Below are 12,486 nucleotides of genomic sequence, written 5' to 3'. Positions count from 1 at the left end.
ATGGTTAAACCCCGTCTCTACTAAAAATACAAAAATTATCCGAGCATGGTGGCACGCACCTGTAATCCCAGTTACTCAGGAGGCTGAGGCAGGAGAATCGCTTGTACCTGGAAGGTGGAGGTTGCAGTGAGCCGACATCTTGCCACTGCACTCCAGCCTGGGCACCAGAGAGAGACTCCGTCTCAAAATAAATAAATAAATAAATAAATAAAAAGATAAAAAAATTAACTGTAAAACAGCCTCAAACAGGTCCTTCACAAGGTATTCCAGAAGAAGGCATTGTTGTCACAGGAGATGACAACTCTATGTGTGTTATTGCCTCTGAAGACCTTCCAGTGCGACAAGATGTGGAGGAGGAAGACGGTGATATTGATTATCCTGACCCTGCTTAGACCTAGGCTGATGTGTATGTTTGTGTCTTGGTTTTTAACAAAAGCTTAAAAAGTTAAAAAAAAAAAAAAAAAAGGAAAAAAGCTCATAAAATAAGGATAGAAAGAAAATATTTTTTTATAGCTGTGCAGTGTTTTTGTGTGTATGTGTGGGTTTTTTAATTTTATTTTTTAGAGACAGGGTTTTACTATGTTTCCCAGGCTGGCCTAGAACTCCTGGGCTCAAGTAATCTTCCCGCCTCAGCTTCCCAAAGTGCTGAGATTACAGGTGTGAGCCACCATGTCCAGCAGTGTTTTAAGCTAAGTGTTACTATAAAAGAGTCAAAAAGTTTACAAATTTAAACATTTATAAAGTAAAAATGTTACAGTAAACTAAGGCTAATTTATTATTAAAGCAAGAACAAATTTTAAAATACATTGAGTGTAGCCTAAGTATACAGCGTTTATAAAGTCTACAGTAGCACACAGTAATGTCCTAGGCCTTCACAGTCATTCACCACTCACTCACTGACTTACCCAGAGCAACTTCTGGTCCTGTAAGGTCCATTTGTAGTAAGTGTCTTACACAAGTGCACCATTTTTTAAAAATCTTTTATGCTGCATTTTTATTGTATCTTTTCTATGTTTAAATACACTAATACTTACCATTGTGCTACAGTTGCCTACAGGATTCAGCACAGTAACATGCTGTACAGATTTGTAGCCTAGGAACAATAGACTATATCTATATATACAGCTATATATAGCCTAAGAGAATTAGATTATCTATTTGTAGTCTAGGTGTGCAGTAGGCTATACCATCTCAGTTTGTGTAAGTATGCTCCATTATGTTCACACAATGATGAAATTGCTTAATTTCTCAGAATGAAAAATGTATTCCTTCAGCAGGGATACATTCATTTCTGAGAACTATCCCTGTTGTTAAGTGACACATGACTGGATATAAAGTATATATAATACATACATATGTATCTGGAAAAGAATCTGGAAGAACATAACCCATCCCTGTAAAGTGGTTTCCTTAGGGGTGGGGAAGAGCTGGAATTATGGCTTTCTCTTTCTCTAGTCTATATTTCTCTAATATTTTTACATGACAATTATGTATTATATTTGAAATCCAAAGAAGAGACCAAGTGCAGTGGCTCACATTTGTAATCCCAACACTTTGGGAGGCCAAGGCAGGAGGATTACTTGAGCCCAGGAGTTCAAGACCAGCCTGGGTGACATAGGGAGTCCTAGTGTCTTAAAAAAAAGAAATTATCCAGGCAAGGTGATGCATGCCTGTGGTCCCAGCTACTCAGGAGGATGAGGACAGAGAATCGCTTGAGCCTGGGAGAGCGAGGCTGCAGTGAGGTGTGATAGGGCCACTGTACTCCAGCCTGGGTGGCAGAGCTAGACTCTGTCTCAAAAACAAACACACAAAAAGCCAAAGAAAGCAATGAATACTAAAAATCTAAAAAAGAAAAATTAAATGTTAAGAATCTTCTTGAGCTCTCCTTTTATAGAGAATTTAAAAGCTTACCTCCTTAAGACTGAAATTGAAAATGAATAGCTACCAAAATGGGAATAGAATGTTCTAAGCTTCAGGTCAGTAAGAAAAGTAACTATGGGCTAATATTGTTAAATCAAAACATATTTTAAAAGATACACCCAGCATTGGAAATTTCCTATTTTCTCTAGTGTTTAAATCAACCTCTTTAAACATTATATATTTTTCTGATTATGTCAGTAATTCATGTTTATTCCAAGAATTTGGAAAATACCAAAAAGAACAAAGAAGGAAACAGAAATAACCTATAATCATGTTTTTCAGAGATAACCAAAATTAATATTAATATTTTTGTGTATATATATTACCATTTAGTCTTTTAATTGACATATATGCATATTTTTAAAAAAGGGTTCATAACTATTTTCATCTGACAACACATAATGAAGGTGTCCCCTTGCCATTCTTTGGAATAGCATTGAATATTACCATTACTTCTTATTTTTGTAATAAATATTACTATAATCCATATATTTATGTTAAATTTTTTATTAAAAAAATTAGACACAGGCTGGGTGTGGTGGCTCATGCCTGTAATCCTAAGCATTTTGGGAGGCTGAGGTGGGTGATTGCCTGAGCTCAGGAGCTTGAGACCAGCCTGGGCAACACGGTGAAACCCCGTCTCTACTAAAATACAAAAAATTAGCTAGGCGTGGCAGTGTGTGCCTGTAGTTCCAGCTACTCAGGAGACTGAGGCAGGAGAATCGCTTGAACCCGGGAGGCGGGGGTTGCAGTGAGCCAAGATCATGCCACTGCACTCCAGCCTGGGCAACAGAGGGAGACTCTGCTTCAAAAACAAACTAAAAAGATACATGAATCAAAGGACTTTTTCTGTGTTATTTACAGCTATGTCCCCCGTGCAGGGGACAGAGCCTGATTCTTAGTAGAGAATAAACATTAATGAATGAATCTCATTTCCCCAGGCCAGTAGGGCTTAAGCCTTAGTATATATAAGTATTATCAGCAGAACTTGTTAATGCACAATTCCAAGATCTCAGCCCCAGAGATATTGATTCAGATGTCTTTGGTGGGGCTGGAGTGATTCTGATACTGGGACCAACCTTTGGGAAACACTGCCTTAAGCTAAATACATGGAAGAATTACTGGATCAAAAGCATCAAGGTTTTGAAGACCTCTGATTTATATTGTAAACTTACCTTCCTGAAAAGTTTTGCCAACTTACTACTTTAAAGCAACCTCCTTCTACCTTGTGACATGTAAAATTGCCTATTTCATGGTCTTTCATCAACACTGTGTATTATTGATTTTAAAAATCATGACTGATTTGATAGAAACAAGGAAGAAAAAATAAACAACTTCTCATTAAACATACAGAAAGTCATAAAAGAAAGTCACAATCATCTAAATTCACACCATCTGGAATGAATTACTCTTACCTCTTGGCATAATTCTTTCTAACCTTTTTTTCTTCTGCTTTAGTGAGGCATACTTGACAAATACAAATTGTATATATTCAAGGTGTATGAAGTGATGATTTGATATACATATACACCGTGAAATGATGGCCACAACTAAGCTGATTAACATATCTGCCACCTCACATAGTTACCTTTTTTTGTGGTGAAAATACTTAAGATCCACTCAGTAAATTTCAAGTACACAGTACATTATTATTAACCATAGTTACCATGCTATACATTAGGTCCCCAGAAATTATTCATCTTATAACTGCAAGTTTGCTCCCTTTGATCAATATCTATTTTTTCCACTCCCTCAATTCTTGCTTTTTAAAGAAAACGATCATTATTGTTGTTTTAAAAATGGTAGGTACATGCTTATTATAGAGAATGTGTATAATGAAAAAGAACAAATACGAAGGTTAAAAACAGCCCAGATTGCACCAAGTAGACATAATTAGACTTAATATAAGAAATGACTTTAGATATCTTTCTTTCTCTTCTTTCTTTTATTTACTTTTTTAGTTTTAATTTTTTAAAACTTTTAGGTTCAGGGGTACATGTGCAGGTTTATTATACAGGTAAATTTTGTGTCATGGAGCTTTGGTGTACAGATAATTTTGTCACGCAGGTAATAAGCACAGTTCCTGATGGGTAGTTTTTCCATCTCTCCCTCCTCCCACCCTACATCCTCAAGTAGGCCCCAGTATCTGTTGTTCCCTTCTTTGTGTCCATGTATATTCAATGTTTAACTTCCACTTATAAGTGAGAACATGTGACATTCTGTTCCTGTGTTAGTTCACTTAGGATAATGACCTCCAGCTCCATCCATGTTGCCGCAAAGGACATGATCTCATTTTTTTTTTTTATGGCTGTGAGGCATTCTATAGTGTGTATGTACCACATTTTAATTATCCAGTCTATCACTGATGGTCATTTAGGTTGATTCCATGTTTTTGCTATTGTGAATAGTGCTGCAATAAACATATGCATGCACAAGTCTTTATGGTATTATAGAGCTATTTATATTCCTTTGGGTATTGTATTAGTCTGTTTTCATGCTATTGATAAAGACGTATCTGAGACTGGGAAGAAAAAGAGATTTAATTGGACTTATAGTTCCACATGGCTGGGGAGGCCTCAGAAACATGGTAGGAGGAAAAAAGCACTCTTACATGGCAGCGGCAAGAGAAAATGAGGCAGAAGCAAAAGCAGAAAGCCCTGATAAACCCATCAGACCTTGTGAGACTTATTCACTATCATGAGAATAGCATGGGGAAGACCAGCCTCCATGATTCTATTACCGCCTCCTGGGTCCCTCCCACAACATGTGGGAATACTGGGAGATATGATTCAAGTTGAGATTTGGGTGAGGAGATAGCAAAACCATATCAGGTATATACCCATTAATGAGATTGCTGGATCAAATGGTAATTCTGTTTTAAGTTCTTTGAGAAATCATCACACTGCTTGCCACAGTGGCTGAACTAATTTACATCTCCAACAGCATGTGTAAGTGTTCTCTTTTCTCTGCAACCTCTGCAGCATCTGTTATTTTTTGACTTTTTAATAACAGCCATTCTAACTAGTGCAAGATGGTATCCTTGTGGGTTTGACTTGTATTTCTCTAATGATTAGTAATGTTGAGCATCTTCTCATATGCCCTTTGACCACATGTATGCCTTCTTTTGAAAAGTGTCTGTTCATCCCACTTTTTAGTGGGATTGTTTGTTTTTTCCTGTTAATTTGTTCAAGTTCCTTATAGATTCTGGATATTAGACCTTTGTCAGATATACAGTTTGCGAATATTTTCTCCCATTCTGTAGGCTGTTTACTCTGTTGATAGTTACTCTTTAGTTTAATTAGGTCCCATTTGTCAATTTTTGTTTTTGTTGCAATTGCTTTTGGCATCTTCATCATGAAATCTTTGCTGGGGCCTATGTCCAGAATGGTATTTCCTAGGTTGTTGCCCAAGGTTTTTATAGTTTTAGGTTTTGCATTTAAATCTTTAATCCATCTTGAGTTGATTTTTGTATATGGTGTAAGAAAGGGGTCCAGTTTCAGTCTTCTGCATATGGCTAGCCAGTTATCCTAGCATGATTTACTGAATAGGGAGTCATTTCCCTATTGCTTGTTTTTGTTGATTTTGTGGAATATCAGATGATTGTAGGTGTGTGACATAGTTTCTGGGCTCTCTATTCTGTTCCATTGATTCATGTATCTATTTTTGTAGCAGTACCATGACGTTTTGGTTACTGTAGCCTTGTAGCATAGTTTGAAATGTGAATAGTGAAATGACACTGGCTTTTTTTTTCTTAGGATTGCCTTGGCTATTCCGGCTCTTTTTGGGTTCGACATGAATTTTATTGATCTGCATATGTTGAAACCTGGCATCCCAGGGATAAAGCATACTTGATCGTGGGAGTAGCTTTCTGATGGGCTGCTAGATTTGTTTTTGTAGTATTTTGTTGAGGATTTTTGCATCTATGTTCATCTCTTGCCTGATGTTTTTGTATGTGTCTGTGTGTTTCTGCCAGGTTTTGGTATCAGTATGATGCTGGCCCCATAGGATGAGTTAGGGAAAAGTCCTTTCTCCCTATGTTTTGGGAACAGTTTTAGAAGGAATGGTACCAGCTCTTCTTTATATGTCTGGTAGAATTTGTCCGTGATTCTGTCTAGTCTTGGGTTTTTTATGTTGGTAGCCTTTTTGTTTTTACTGATTCAATTTTAGAACTCATTATTGTTTGGTTCAGGGATTCAATTTCTTCCTGGTTCAATCTTGGCATTCTTCCAGGAATTATCAATTTCTTCTAGGTTTTCTAGTTTGTGTGCATAGAGGTGTTCATAGTAGTCTCTCAGAATTTTTTTTTTGTATTTCTGTTGGGTTAGTGGTAATGTCCCCTTTGTCATTTCTCATTGTTTTTATTTGGCTCTTCTCTTACGTTTTCTTTGTTAGTCTAGCTAGCAATCTATCAGTCTTATTTATTCTTTCAAAGAATCCAACTCCTGGATTCACTTATCTTTTGTATGGTTTTTCCACATCTCAATTTCCTTCAGTTCAGCTTCGATTATGGTTATTTCTTGTCTTCTTCTAGCTTTGGGGTTGGTTTGCTCTGGCTTCTCTAGTTCTTTTAGTTGTGATGTTAGGTTGTTAATGTGAGATCTTTCTAACTTTTTGATGTGGGCATTTAGTGCTATAAATTTCCCTCTTAACACTGCTTTAGCTGTGTCCCAGATATTCTGGTATGTTGTTTGTTTGTTCTCATTAGTATCATAAAACTTCTTAATTTCTGCCTAATTTCATTATTTACTCAAAAGTCATTCAGGAGCAGGTTGCTTAATTCCCTTGTAATTGCATGGTTTTGAGTGATTTTTTTAAAAGTCTTGATTTCTATTTTTATTATGCTGTTGTCTGAGAGTGTGTTTGGTATGATTTTGGTTATTTTGCATTTGCTGAGGATTGTTTTATGTTTGATTGTTGGTCAATTTTAGAGTATGTGCCATATGGCGAAGAGAAGAATGTATATTCTATTGTTTTGGGGTAGAGAGTTCTGTAGATGTCTGTTAGGCCCAGTTGGTCAAGTGTCAAGCTCAGGTCCTGAATATCTTTGTTAGTTTTCTGTCTTGATGATCTGTCTAATACTGTCAGTGGGGTGTTGATGTCTCTATTTATTGTGCGTGTGGGTTCTAAGTCTCTTCATAGGTCTCTAAGAACTTGCTTTATGAATCTGGGTCATCCGGTGCTGAGTGCATATGTATTTAGGATAATTAGGTCTTCTTGTTGAATTGAACCTTTTACCATTATGTAATGCCCTTCTTTGTCTTTTTTGACCATTGTTGTAATGCCCTTCGTGTCTTTTTGACCACTGTTGGTTTATTGTCTGTTTGGTCTGAAATTACAATGGAAACCTCTGCTTTTTTTCTGTTTTTTCTTTGCTTGGTAATTTTTTCTCCATCCCTTTACTTTGAGGCTATGGCTGTCATTGCATGTGAGATGGGTCTCTTGAAGACAGCATACAGTTGGGTCTTGCTTCTTTATCCAACTTGCCATTCTGCCTTTAAATTGGGGCATTAAGCCTGTTTACATTCAAGGTTAATATTGACATGTACAGATTTGATCCCATCATCATGTTGTTTAGCTGGTTGTTATGCAGACTTAATTGTGTGGCTGCTTTGTAGTGTCAGTGGTCTATATACTTAAGTGTATTTTTGTGGTAGCCAGTAATGGTCTTTCCTTTTGACATTTAGCACTCCCTTAACGACCTCTTGTAAAGTAAGTCTAATGGTAACCAATCCCCCTAGCATTTACTTGTCTGAAAAGGATTTTATTTCTCTTTCACGTATGAAGCTTAGTTTGGCTGGATGTGAAATTCTTGGTTGGAATTTCTTTTCTTTATGAATATTAAATGTAGACCCCCAATTTCTTCTGGCTTGTAGCATTTCTGCTGAAAGGTCTGTTTTTAGCTTGATGGGGTTCCCTTTGCAGGTGACCTGACCCTTCTCTCTAGCTGCCTTTAACATTTTGTCTTTAATTTTGACCTTGGAGAATCTGATGACTACATGTCTTGTGGATGATTATCTTGAATAGTATTTTGCAGGGGTTCTCTGCATTTCCTGAATTTGAATGTTGGCCTCTCTGGTGCACTTGGGGACATTCTCATGGATGATATTCTCAAATATGTTTTCCAAGTTGCTTGCTTTCTCTTCCTCTATTTCAGGTATGCCAATGAATCATACATTTGGTCTCTTTACATAATCCCATATTTTTCAGAAATTTTCTTCATTCTTCTTTATTATTTTTTATTTATTTTTGTCTGACTGATTTATTTCAGAGAACTGGTCTTTGAGCTCTAAGATTCTTTCTGCAGTTTTGTTGATTCTGCTGTTAATACTTGTGATTGTATTATGAAATTCTTGAAGTGAGTTTTTCAGTTCTATCAGATCCATTTGGTTCTTTCTTAAAATGGCCATTTCATCTTTACTGCCCTGTGTCATTTTATTGTGTTCCTTAGATTTTTTTTGGACTGGGTTTTGACTTTCTCCTGAATGTCAATGATCTTCACTCCTATCCATAATCTAGTAATATTTATGTCTGTCATTTCAGTCACTTCAGATTGGTTAAGAACAGGGGGACTAGTGTGATTATTTGGAGGTAAGAAAACACTCTGACTCTTTGATTTGACAGAGTTCTTGAGCTGGTTCTTTCTCATCTCTGTAGGCTGGGCTGGTGATCCTTCAATGTTTTAAGTTGCTGTCCTTTGAATGTTTTTTTTTCTTTTTATCTTCTCTGATGCCCTTGGGGGTTTGATTGTGGTAAAAGGTGGGTTCAGTCAACTGAGTTCATTTCTGGAAGATTTTAGGGAACCAAGGCCCAGGTCAGCACCTCTGGTTTGCATGTTCTAGCTTTGTGGGGCTGGTATCAGGTCCCTGCCTTTGTTCTCTGGCCCTTTGAAATTAGGAACCTGCTGCACTGGAGGAGCCAAGGTGTTCTTGGTCTACTGGCCACAACACTCCAATGAGTGGTGCCAGCCAAAGTGCTTCACAGGGGGTGCCAGCAGCCATGACAGCATGGCATAGTGTGTGTGCCTACACATATTTCTATGCATGTCTATAGATGGATGAATAAAAGATAGACAAATAGATGGCTGGCTGGCTTGTTGAAGAACAAGAGTGGAGTACTTCTGTAAAAGTTGTCAGAATAAAAATAGTCACTTGTGTTTAAAAAAAACAACAAAAACTCTGACAAATAGAGCCAAGGAAGGCCACGGAGAGAAGGGTTCACATGCATAAATACTTGGTGACAAAAACTGTCACAAAAGACTGCAAAAACCACAACCTTGCACAAAGGCCATCACAACCTTACACAAAAAATACTTCTGCGAGAATATCTACCCCCAACTGCCTGTCCAAACTTGGACTGGTGTCACCCTTGTTATTGATCCTTGTAACCCAAGGAAAATTATCTCAAAACAATTATGTAATCCTCCTCATTTTTCATTTAAAAGCCTTCGTCTTCCTTTACCCCCTTGAATATGCATATAGTTTACGTGGCACACATATTCCCATTGCAATGCTTTATTCCTGAATAGGTATAATTTTCTTTTAGAGACTCTGTCTCTGTTATTTAGGTTGACACTTTTATAAAAGTGGAAACATACTACAGATAATCATGGGTATGCTATCTTTTATATTACCTGGGCCCTACTCTGTCTTCTGGGATTTTGTTAATTGTTCTATATCAGGGTTCATACTTCCCATTTGAGCATGTATTCTGTTCTTTTCATTGGTTCTTAGGTTGGGTTATCTCAGAAGCAGAACCTGAGACAAGAAAGTGAGTGGAAGCAGTTTATTTGGGAGAAAGTCCCAGGAAGCACTGGTAGGTGAGTGAAAAAGTGAGGAAGGGAAGGGAAGAAAGCCAGTAAAGGGTGAGCCAGTAAAAGGTTACTTTTGTGGGCCATAGGAGCAGCTCAATCCCACCAGGGATCTCTGGGAGGCAGTGCAGAACACATATCAGAGTTACTGCAATTGAGAGTGGAGAAATTGGATATTTATCCCACCTGTTGTCAGTCATTGGTTGAGCATTGCTGGGAGGAGGCATTAACTTCCCAGCACTTTCTGCCTGCCCCACAAGAGGCCAGATGGGCTCTGCTGATCAAGAGAACCCTCAGAGGTTGGGTGTGGTGGCTTATGCCTGTAATCCCAGAACTTTGAGGGACCAAGGCAGGCGGATCACTTGAGGTCAGGAGTTCAAGACAAGCCTGGCCAACATGGTGAAACCCCATATCTACTAAAAATACAAAAAATTAGCTGGATGTAGTAGCACATGCCTGTAGTCCCAGCTACTTGGGAGGCTGAGGCAGGAGAATCGCTTGAATCTGGGAGGTGGAGGTTGCAGTGAACCAAGATCATGCCACCTGCACTCCAGCCTGGGTGACAGAGTGAGACTCTGTCTCAAAAACAGAACAAAACAAAACAAAGCAGAACAACCCTCAGCTGTAGGTGGTTGCAGTTGGAAGCTCAAAAACCAGATATAGGAATTGTGAATGCTGAGGGGGTGTGTGCAGGGCCCCAACAGTGTTGGCATTACTCGGGGGTTTTGGATTGTTTTCCTAATTCAGTCTGGAACCCTGGAGCCTCTCATACTTTTCAGAGCATCAGAGCCATTGCTCACTTCTCTATTTATCCCTTTTCCTTCAGCATTCATTCCCATCATTTCTCAGTCAGAAGATGAGAGAGATACACATATGCACTCAGTACATATATTCTGTCTTGATTTGGAGGTTTTGGTAAGAATCCTCAAGATTTTGTTGACTGTCTTGTACTGTTTCTGGGGGCAGCAGTAAAGGTAGGAGCTGAGCCTTCCTGTGTATCTGGCTTCTCTGTTCTGTTCTAGAAGTTGGTGCTCCTCCCAAGCCCTTCCTGCCAGTTACCTCTCACAGTTTTTTAAGTTATCATATGATGATTTAAAAATGTGTCCACAAATTCTTTGACATTCTTCCTCCAAATGGCAGAGGCTAATTCCCTTCCTCCTGAATGTAGGCTGGACTTGATGATTCTCTTCTTTTTAATTAATTAAATTATTTATAGAGATGAGGTCTCGCTATGTTGGCCAGGTTGGTCTTGAACTCCTGGCCTCAAACAGTCCTCCTGTCTTGGCCTTCCAAAGTGCTAGGATTACAGGTGTGAGCCACCATGCCTGGCCTTGATGATTCTCTTCTAATGAATAAAATACAGTGTAAGTAAGGGTATGTGACTAGCAGATCAAAAGCATCCCGATTCCCCCCAGCTTACACTCTTGGATCACTGACTCTGAGGGAAGCCAACTACCCTATTGTGAAGCTACACACCAGCTCTGAAGTGAGATCCACAAGATGATTCTGTGAGCCGTCACAAGGAATGAAAGCCTCCAGACAACAGCCGCATGAGACAGTTAGAAAGAGGACCCTCTAGTACCTGTCAAGTCTCTAGACGGCAAAACCTGAGCCAGAACGACCCAGCTACGCTTCTCCCAGGTTCTTGGCTCACAAAAGCTGTGAAAAGAAATGTTTGTTCTTTTAAGCCATTGAGTTTTGGGGTAATTTGTTAAGTGGCAGTAGATAACTATTAATAATAAAATTGTATTAGATTTTTCCATCTCCTAGTTTGGTTCTTTTTGGTAAATTCAAGGCTGACTTTAAAAAATATTTTTTGCTCTCCTTTTAAAATGTGTAGTTTTTCACCATGTTAAACAAGAACTTTGAGACTAACTCTTTGCCTCGAATATGGCATAATATGTTAACCTTTGCTTTTCTTTCTTTCTTTCTTTCTTTTTTGAGATGGAGTCTTGCTCTGTTGCCCAGGCTGGAGTGCAGTGGTGCGATCTCGGCTCACTGCAAGCTCCACCTCCCAGGTTCAAGCCATTCTCCTGCCTCAGCCTCCTGAGTAGCTGGGACTACAGGTGCCCACCACCACGCCCAGCTAATTTTTTGTATTTTTAGTAGAGACGGGGTTTCACTGTGCTAGCCAGGATGGTCTTGATCTCCTGACCTCGTGATCCACCCGCCTCAGCCTCCAAAGTGCTGGGATTACAGGTGTGAGCCACTGCACCCGGCCTAACCTTTGCTTTTCACTTTCTTTTTTTTGAAACAGGGTCTTGCTGTGTCACCCAGGCTGGAGTGCAGTGATGCATCCTCAGTTCACTGCAACCTCCGCCTCCTGGGCTCAAGCAGTCCTCCCATTTCAGCCTCTTGAGTAGCTGAGACTTCAAGTGCACACCACCACGCCTAGCTAACTTTTTTTTTTTTTTTTTTTTTTTTTTAATATAGAGATAGGGTTTTGCCAGGCTGGTTGTGAACTCCTGGACTCAAGCGATCGATCTGCCTTGGTCTCCCAAAGTGCTAGGATTATAGGTGACAGCTACTGCACCTGGCCATTCCTTTTTATTGTACGTAGTCATTGGGGATCTGGGGCAACTTTCGTCATTTTATTTCTGTGACAACAGTGAAGAGGTAATTTATTCAGTGTGTCCTTCCCCCTCACATTTTACCTATAAAGAGAACAATGTGGAGAGGTTAATGCTCTTAATTCATAGAGACACTTACAAGTTCTAGACAAAAGAAAGCTTTAATGTAGCCTCCAAAAACCTCTCCAA

General features: G+C 38.9%; 1 long non-coding RNA gene across 1 annotated transcript in view; it reads left to right on the top strand.

The window, feature by feature from the left end:
- LOC109026915 (uncharacterized) overlaps positions 1-11,487 on the top strand; it is a 32,795-nt gene extending 21,308 nt beyond the window's left edge. Inside the window, exons 2-3 of the long non-coding RNA XR_002005966.4 lie at positions 9,651-9,736; positions 11,143-11,487. This is a non-coding gene — a long non-coding RNA (uncharacterized lncRNA). The remainder of the gene's footprint in view (positions 1-9,650; positions 9,737-11,142) is intronic.
- Positions 11,488-12,486: the final 999 nt, after the last annotated feature.

This window comes from Gorilla gorilla, chromosome 4 (genome assembly GCF_029281585.2).
Source record: "Gorilla gorilla gorilla isolate KB3781 chromosome 4, NHGRI_mGorGor1-v2.1_pri, whole genome shotgun sequence".
In the NCBI taxonomy this organism is placed as follows: Eukaryota; Metazoa; Chordata; class Mammalia; order Primates; family Hominidae; genus Gorilla; species Gorilla gorilla.
This window is presented reverse-complemented; position numbering and strand designations above follow the sequence as displayed.